At 42.2% G+C, this 9,959-nt stretch overlaps 1 protein-coding gene across 1 annotated transcript in view; it reads right to left on the bottom strand.

Moving 5' to 3' along the window:
* Positions 1 to 9,657, bottom strand: part of tex2 (testis expressed 2) — a 131,862-nt gene extending 122,205 nt beyond the window's left edge. The window contains exon 1 of the mRNA XM_043715090.1: positions 9,553 to 9,657. The gene's annotated coding sequence lies outside the window, so the exon portion shown is untranslated. The remainder of the gene's footprint in view (positions 1 to 9,552) is intronic.
* Between the last annotated feature and the right edge of the window lie 302 nt (positions 9,658 to 9,959).

Genomic DNA, 9,959 nt, shown 5'->3' with positions numbered 1-9,959 from the left:
GCGGACAAGGGTGAGGTGATTCACTTTGGTCGGAGTAACCGGAATGCAAAGTATTGGGCTAATGGTAAGATTCTTGGTAGTATAGATGAGCAGAGAGATCTCAGTGTTCATGTACACAGATCCTTGAAAGTTGCCACCCAGGTTGACAAGATTGTTAAGATGGCACACAGTGGTTTAGCTTTTATTAATAGAGGAATCGAGTTCCAGAACCATGGTGTTATGCTGCAGCTGTACAAAACTCTGGTGTGGCCGCACTTGGAGTATTGTGTATAGTTCCAGTCACCGCATTATATGAAGGATGTGGAAACGTTGGAAAGGGTGCAGAGGAGATTTACTAGGATGTTGCCTGGTATGGAGGGAAGGTCTTACGAGGAAAGGCTGAGGGACTTGAGGCTGTTTTCGTTAGAGAGAAGGTTGAGAGGTGACTTAATAGAGACATATAAGATAATCAGAGGGTTAGATAGGATGGACAAGTATGGTGACTGCGAGCACGAGGGGGCATAGCTTTAAATTGAGGGGTGATAGATATAGGACAGATGTCAGAGGTAGTTTCTTTACTCAGAGAGCAGTAAGGGTATGGAATGCTTTGCCTGCAACGGTAGTAGATTCGCCAACTTTAAGTACATTTAAGTCGTCATTGGACAAGCATATGGATGTACAGTAGTGCCTCGACATACGAACGGCCCCGTTCACGAACAAATCAGTTTGCAAACAGGATTGTACGTAAAATTTTGCTTCAACTTACGTACGAAATTCAAGGTACGAACGAAGGTGAACATTTTAAATGACAATGTGATGTCCCATTTTTGGAAAATTCTGCAACAAAGAAAAAAACAAGTTTCTCTGGATTGTTTCTTGTGGCATCACCAACCTCCAAGAGACCTCCAACCTCCAAAAAAAGAGAAAAGACTCCGGAAATATCCGAACAATGGGAAAATTGATTCAGTTCGCGAACTTTTCGGTTTGCGAAACGGGTCCCGGAATGGATTAAGTTCTTAAGTCGAGGCGCTACTGTACTTGGAATAGTGTAGGTTAGATGGGCTTCAGATTGGTATGACAGGTCGGTGCGACATCGAGGGCTGAAGGGCTTGTACTGCGCTGTAACGTTCTATGTTCTAATTTTCCTTTGTTTGATAAATTCCTTCTCATCCTGACACTGTATATGTAGGTAATGAATAACACATGCAGATAAAACACCTACAGGCAAAAAGCAAAATTAAACACCGAACAATTCTATTGGACACAAGCTGACTGAAATTTTCCTTTTACTTGATATACACCTTCTGGTCTTTCATTTCAAGAGCTAAATAATGAAATCAAGGACACAGCATTAAGAAGAGTCTCAAAGGGAAAAAAGTGAGGTAGGGAATCCTAAATTTAATGGTCTAGGCTGTTGAAGACATAGCCAAAAGAGCAATTAAAATCAAGGATATTCAGCAAACTAGATCTGGCAGTTATTTCACAGGGCTGGAACAGATTACAGAGGTGTAAAGGGACAAGGCCATGGAGAGATTTGAAAACAAGTATGAAAATTTTTAAATTGAGACACTGCTTGACCGGGAACCAAATGTAGGTGAGCAAGCACAAGGGTGATAGGTGAAAAGGGGATGATGACATAGTAATCACTGGACTAGTAATCCAGAGGTCTAGGCTAATGTTATGGCAATACTGGTTCAATCCCATCACTGCAGCTGGTGGAATTAAATTTGATTAATGAAACTTGGAGTTAAAAGCGAGTTTCAGCAATGGTAATGATGAAACCATCATTGATTGTCATTCAGAACCCATCTGGTTCACTAACTTATTTGAGGAAAGGAAATCCACCATCCTTGACAGGATTGGCCTACACATGACCCCACCGGAACAGTTCTCTGAAATGGTCAATCAAGCCACCCAGTTTAAGGCAATCAGGAATGGGTAACAATGCTGACTTTGCCAGCAATGCCCACAACCATAAAAGCTTAAATAAAATAAGACAATACAGGCAGTGACTTGTGTCAACTCAGTTACAGAAGATAAAATGCAGGCGAGCAGAAGTCCATTGGAATAATCAAGTTTACATATAGAACGGCAGCAGAATCAGCAGATGAGCTCAGCTAGGAGCAAAGTTAACCATGCGAAGCAGTGAAAACAGATGATCTGGAAATAGTGCAGAAACATGTTTGGAAGCTCACCTCAGGGTCAAATATGACACTAAAAGAATGCAAAATGTGAGTTGCCTCTGTTCAAATTGGCTGCCATATTTTCTTCAAAGCAACTGTGAAACACTTAAATTATTTAACTAACTGTAAAGCACTGGAAAATTCTGTTGTTACAAAGGCACTGTAAAGTTCTTTAAATTTATCATACATAAACTTTGATAGCTGCTTCTGGAATGGATTTGATAGAATTTCAGAATTGTTCATTCGGAAGGACACTAAAGGGGTACAGAACAAATTAATGGCTGGAACTAGTCATTCAGACCTGGTAATAAAATTGTTGCATTTATTGAAAGTAATTCAGCCAACTTCATCAAAAGGCAATGCAACTAAGAAATGCGAACATCTCCCCACAAAGAATCAGACATCTGGATGCGTTCCTGTTGATTTTGTCCAAGAAACGCAGTCATATAAGCTAAGTGTGGGGAAGAAAGGAGGGAAGGAAACCCAATTGTTTTCAGCTCAAAAGACAGTGCACAAATATTTAGATTTCTCTTGTTCTCAGCTTTAGAAGCATCTCCAAAGTATCCAAAAGTAGGTAGTGCCTCAATCATAATGTATACTAAGAATATACAATATGCAAGAAAAACAAGCACTAAAAAAAACTAATATACTAAAACAAGTATGAATGCTGTACTGAACAAAAATTCTATTTTCTCCAAAACAGACTCACAGCTGGCAATTACATGAATTAATAATCAATTAAATATATTTTCAAGGCTACAAATAATGGAGATAATCCCAAGAAAGAATATCTGACAATTGCTCTTACAAAGAAAACATGCCTCAGATGTCTTATTTAAAGTCAGTCAAACGAGATTAGGAAATATTTCTTCACAAATTACTCAGATAGTAACACAAACTATTTAAATACCAGACATGATTTTATTTGGGTAACGAGCTGATTTCCTTCATTACAACATTTGACTCAGAACAACTTAAAATTTGAGAGGTAAACGTGAAATTTGTTTTCATTTACAACGATTCTATTTTTAAATCATTTCTGGCTTAAAGAAAGCACAAAATAGGGAATCACTACAATTGGACTCAATCTTTGATCAGGGAAAGAAAACTCCTATTCTTGACCCACATCTAGAAAATATGGATGGAAGTGTGTATTTGACAAAATAGGATTAGGTGCTTATTAAGAAATATTACTCTTTTGTAATCAAAATATCTATCAAATACTATTCAGGGTTATCAAACACAAAGACCTTTGGAAAAGCACCAAAGGATTGCCAATGTGTATCTGTATGACAGCATCAAATCACTGTCCTTGGGGAAAAAAGTAAATTACCCAACAAAGAAAAGAGAAACAAATGACCTTAATCCAATGACAAAAGACTCTCTAATCTCAATGAGATTAACTGATCTGTATTATAATCACGAATTCCAACAAACTCACCAACTTCAAGCTAAAATGAACCTCTAAATAAAATGAGAGCTGTTAAAATTTTTTCACCACACCATAACAAGCCTTCATGATGGCCAGGACACCAAATCCCCCATGCCTTTCTTCAAATAATGTCATGGGTTATTTTACAGACACCTCAATGACTAGGTGCAATCAAATTTCTCATCTAAACACCAGTAATTTTGACAGTGAAGCAGTTACAAAATTACTGTACTTTTCATTTTGGTAGTTTAGCATCACAAACAAGAACACATAAGAAAGGAATACATACAACCACTTGAGTCTGCTCCACCATTCAATATTATCATGACTGATTTCCAAGTCTCTATGAACATGTGAAGGTTACTACTAAAGTGAATAATCTGACACTAACCCACATTATACTGTCTACCATCTTGTTAGCCATTGAATTAACTTGGTTATATTTCTTTGCAGGCTTCTGGTTCTCCTCGCAGCTTAACTCTGACTTGGTTTTATGTTGTCACCAAACATATTCTTCTTGATTCCTCCATCTATGTCATTAAGATAAAGTTGTAAATAGCAATCCATTATTTGCAAAACTCCACCAGTTGCAATCTGCCAAAATTATTTAATTTATTTGAGCTGGTTGGTTCATGGAGAGAAACAATCTGTTTTATATGCTAACATAATATGTCCACATTCATGATTTGTTTTGGATTAAAGTTGATTTTATTAACACAATTAGAGAACAGTTCAATCATGCATAGTTCTCACATCCTTGGCTGGCCTGCGGACCCCTGCTCACTCAAACCTCCAGCCTTTTGGTTTATTTCCAGTTTGGTGTGGCTGCATATCTTATGTATTAATCATCCGTTTAGCCATCTAATCAAATGCAATTTGGAAATACAAGTATACTACATTTCTTGGTTCCCTTTTATGTACTTTATACTAGTTTCAACCTTAAAAGTATATTGTTAAGTCTTCCTTCTAAAACTGGGTAAAATATGGCACAATCAACAGTTCTTTCTGCGTTTTTATATAATATGGCACAAGTTTGAGAAATAGTAATCTTAAGTGTCTGTTCTCTTCCCCCCTGATTTTTTTAAAATAAAGCATAATGATCAAATACTTGAAGACAAAACTATTTTCTTCCCAATAAACACTCAAGATTTCCTTGGAAACTGCAGATTTACTAAAAGAAATGACATGATTAATCCTCTTGTGTGAGCACAGTCATGCACAGTACTAACAACTAGCTGAAAATAAATTTCCCAGAGAAACAGAACATGTGAGGTGAGAGGATTCATCATAAACATGTTTTCATATCATCTGATCAGAAAATTAAATCGCAAAGTCATCAATGGCTCAGGGTCACTTAAGATATTTATTTCACAGTGCTTGTCATGATCTTCACCTGTGTAATATGGTTTCTATAGTTCAGAAAATGATTGCCCATTATTAAATATATTTTCAATTAAAATAATTAAATACTACTTAATATTTGGTTTGGCCAATTAAAGATCAAGTCTAAATGTTAAACATAAATCCACTAATAATGCAAACAGTATAAATATATAATAGCAGGTGGTGCGGCTGTCTCTTATGGCACAACGATAGTGCCCCTACCTTTGAGCTAGAAGGTCTGGATTCAAGTCCCCACTGAACTAGAGGTGCATAATAACACAAGTCTAAAAATATCTATAACAGCAGATTAACTGTGCATTGGATTTAGCTAAGGTATAATTCAGCTGAAATTACTATAGGATATGGCAGAACAGTTATACTCAAAGACAAAAAAAAAATATTGCAATATGAGTTCAATGCTCACAATGTCAATTCTGGAGCCAGGTCAACAGGATCATTAAAAAGAGAACTGGATAAAGATGAGAGGAAACTATTAAAATGATTTAATCAAAAAGACTGGGAAACTGAATTATACTGGATGAAGAGCTAACAAAAACACAATGGACCAGAACCAATGCTAAAACTTTCAATCCTACCATCAAAACATTTGGCTTCTTAGACCTTCAAAGCAACCTTGTCACTACATCAATGCTGTGTTTTAAGGAAACAACTGTTTGCATATGGATGTATTCAAAAGTCAGAAAGACAGTGAAAAACCCATAATTAAATGGCAGGATTAAAATGACATCAAAAGAAACAGAGTTATTATTCTATTACACATTTCACGCTCACTGGATGTTCCAAAGCGCTTTCCAGCTAATTATGTACTTTTTAAATGTACTCACTACTGTAACATAGCAAACGTGGCTATGAACTTACACATAGCAAACTCCCACTAACAGCAAAGCTATAATAAATAAATAATTTGTTTTGTGTTACTGATCAAGGGATAAGTATTGGCCCAGGCACCAGGAATCACTCTCCTGTTCTCCTTCAAACTGTAAGACCATAAGACATAGGAGTGGAAGTAAGGTCATTCGGCCCATCGAGTCCACTCCACCATTTAATCATGGATGATGGGCATTTCAACTCCACTTACCCGCACTCTCCCCATATCCCTTAATTTCTGGCCAGATCAAGAATTTATCAATCTCTACCTTGAAGACATTAAATGTTCTGTCCTCCACTGTGCTCAGTGGCAATGAATTCCACAGGCCCACCACTCTCCTCATTTCCGTTCTAAATTGATGCCCTCTAATTCTAAGGCTGTGCCCACAGGTCCTAGTCTCCCCACCTAATGGAAACAAATTCCCAGTGTTCACCCTTTAGAAGGCATGCATTATGTTGTAAGTTTCTATTAGATCTCCCCATAACCTTCTAAACTCTAATGAATACAATCCCAGGATCCTCAGCCGTTCATCGTCCATGTGAATCTCCGCTGGACCCGCTCCAGTGCCAGTATGCCCTTCCTGAGATGTGGGGCCCAAAATTGGAAACGAGTACAATGTAAATCTGCCTGACCAAGCATATGCATCCTTGGACATAATGTCTCATGCAAAAAATGCCACCCCGTATAATGCAGGACTTCCTTTTTTCTGACTGATATGCAACTTAGACTGATGAGCTTAAACCCTGGCATGTGACTTGAACTCTCAATCTTCTGACTAAAATAGGCAACAAACCATTGTTAATACATACCTAATACAAACCACAAGAACTCAACACCATTACTGACTAATGGTGAAAACTTTGATTAGTCTTTACTACTCACTTGCTAGTTGTTATTTAGTGGAATATAGGTAAAAATAATACATTATACAATGCGCATTGAAGAGCATACTTAATAAGTTCCATCATTCAAAATGCCCTTTTGCAACGTATCAGCTTTCTTAATAGTGGGCCAGATTGAAACAAGTTACAAAACTGGAAGTACCCTCCACACACTAAATTTTTCAATTGTTCATCCCTTAGAAAAGATAACAGGAGATGTCAATTGATTACGAGCTCCCAATGGATTGCATTGCATTGTAATTTGAACACTTTATGGAGTTTAAACAAAAGTGACAAATACATAAAACAATGAGGGAAACTGAATCCATGTGTTTGTGAGAATGCGACGGACCAGCAAGTAGGAAACACCAATCCAGAGGCATGAGTGAGATGAAGAACAGTGATCTACTGGCTTAAGTGATCTATTGGCATAGGTGGTCAGGCTGGTGACATGGCAGTGTATAGGGAAAATGAGGTGAATGGATCCAGCGACCTGGCCGCTCGGGAGACGGTGGGGGGAAATCCAGTAACGCGTGCGGGGTGGATCCAGAGGTTGAGGTGAAAGATGATTTAGTGACCCGCACAGTGAGATGGAGAATCAGCCAGTGCCACAGGCAGCAGTCAGGTTCAGTGACCCAGTTAGTGCATGTATGCGTGTGTCCAGTGACTCAGGCAGTGGGGTGGGGGTGGAAGTGGTGATGGTTTGGGGGAGTGGGGTGGTGGGGGGAGAATGAGGGGTGATGGGCAACTTGAAGGAGGTTATCCAGTGAGTGATGTAGCAAAGTCTCATCTGTTAACCAAGGCAGTGTGGCAATCCAGATGGACAGCTGGAGCGAGGAGGAGAGGGGAATCCAGTGACCTGGGCTACCAAGGATCCAAAAACCTGTAAGGTGAGGGGATCTGATAAACCGGGCCATGAGGTGGTGAAGACTTGACCAGTGACCATGGTTGTGCGGGGGGGGGGGTCATCATTCCAGTGAGGTGGTGACAAGAGAGTGAGGGTGGCTGGATCAAGTTACCCTGGGTGATAGGGTGATCCAGAGACCCAGGTGGTGACAGGGAATCCAGCAAACAGGGTGGAGCAGGAGGGCTCCATGGACTTGGGCAGTGTGGCCACCAATCCAGGCGGCAGTGGGGATCGAGTGACCTGGGTGACCAGAAGGGGGTGATCAGTGACCAGGGCATCACGGGTTTCCAATGACCCAGGCAGTGAGACGATTGAGGGACCCAAGTGATGAGGTAAAATGAAGTGTGAGCTAGTAAACCATATAGTGAGATGATGCATGGGCTGTTTGATCACACAGCATTACCCTTTGAGAAGGGGACTGCTCGTCACTGGCCATTCGAGTGTTTCCTTTCTTCCTAGCGGTGGAATATAAATAAAGATTTACACATTTGTTTTTCATACTGTTCAACACCTGCACGCACACGACATGGGTGCTGAAAAAAATAAGCACTACTGCTGTCAGGTGGGAGTGTGGAGAAAAATAAAAAAAATAAACAGGAGTATCAGGGGTTCTGTCACCCTGAAAAAAAAGGAAAAAAAAATAAAAAAAGAATCCAATGATCAGGGCAGCAGGGAGAATACAGCAACCTGGGCAGACAGAAAATGATCACCACTGATTTGGACAACTAGGGGTCCAGCGATGCAGGAGGTGAGGGGGATCCACAAACCCAAGTGGTGAGGTGAAGAGTGATCCAGGCAGCCATGGAAGGGTGGTCTAGTGCCCCAGGTAGAGAGGGACGCAACCAGGAATCCGGGTGGTGAGGTGACCCAGGCGGACTGGAGGCTGGAGATCTAGTGACCAGGGCAAAAGGGAGTCCAGCGCCCAGAAGGTGAGGTGAAGGTTGGCCAGTGACCCAGGCAGACTACAGAGTAGGAATTTAATTATGTGATCCCAGTAGCAAGGTGATCCAGTGGTCCCGGGTGGCCAGGGAAGATATCCTGGTCCCGGGTAGTGATGGGATCCAGCAACCCAGGTGGCTGGGGGATTTGGCATTGAAGAGAAGGGTGTTTTCGTGATTTAGGCTGTGAGACGAATGGTGGGTCAGTGATCCAGTCAATTGTGCGATCAAGTGACCTGGACAGCCAGAGGGGATTATCCAGTGATCCAGGCAACACACAGATCCAGCAGTCAGGCAAAGTGCGATCTGGTTACCTAGGCAATGAGATAAAGGATGGGACGATGATCCAGACAGCAGGAAGATCTAGTGTCCCAGGTAGTGAAATGGTGTGGGTGCTGATTTGAGCAGTTGAGGGGATCCAACTTGGATTGTGGTGATGTGATCCAGTGAGCCGGACAATGAGGGGATCCAGCGAACCGGGTGGTCAGGAGGGATCCGGGCAACCTGGGTCGCGGGCGGACAGGGCTGAGAGAGTGGTGTTATCCAGGCAGTAGGGGAGGTTCCACGGATCCAGGCTCTCAGGATATCTAGGGTCCCAATGGTGAAAGGATACAGGGACATGAGCGGTGAGGCGATCTGCTGACCCGGGCAGTGGGGCAAAAGGTGATCAGGTGACCGGGGCGGTAAGGAAGCGGGTAATCAGGTGATCCGGGCAATGGGGGTGATCCAGTAACTGGGCTGTGTGCGCGTCATGAGTGACAGCTCCAGGTGGGAGGCAGCCGTGGCAGTCTGGCTTCAGTGGGGCCTGGAGGCAGGGAAAGGGCACTAGGCTCTGCTGAAAGTGGTCCGCCCTCACTGCGGGATCCAGCGGCGGTCGTCTGGGGAGGGTCGGGGTGAGGTGGATGGGTGAATGAGTGAGTGGTTTCCCTGGGCCACACGGAGGGAAGGCGCTGTCCTTACCCCAGCACTCTCATGACAGGCAGCAATAGCTGCTCGAGCCGCCTCCCTCCAACCGCCGCCCGGTGCTCGCGCCACTGCCTGTTGACGCTGGCACCGCCTGCGAAGCCACAGCGCATGTGCACAGCCCCGCCCATTTGCCTCCAGAGCCGACACGACAAATCGATCGGACTATCCCATCGAACCATAAAGTATGGGAAATATTTTCCATTGGTCTTGGTTGTCTCGTAATTTTATTCACGGAATCACAGTGTAGAAATAGGCCATTAGGCCCAACAAGTCCACACTGGCCCTCCGAACAGTATCCCATCCAAACCCAGGAACAGGATACTGATTAGGAATGATCAACCATGATTATATTGAATGGCGGTGCAGGCTCGAAGGGCTGAATGGCCTACTCCTGCACCTCT

This window comes from Chiloscyllium plagiosum, chromosome 24 (assembly GCF_004010195.1).
Source record: "Chiloscyllium plagiosum isolate BGI_BamShark_2017 chromosome 24, ASM401019v2, whole genome shotgun sequence".
Taxonomy (NCBI): domain Eukaryota; kingdom Metazoa; phylum Chordata; class Chondrichthyes; order Orectolobiformes; family Hemiscylliidae; genus Chiloscyllium; species Chiloscyllium plagiosum.
The sequence above is the reverse complement of the archived record's forward strand: the minus strand, read 5'-3'. Positions and strand labels throughout refer to the sequence as shown.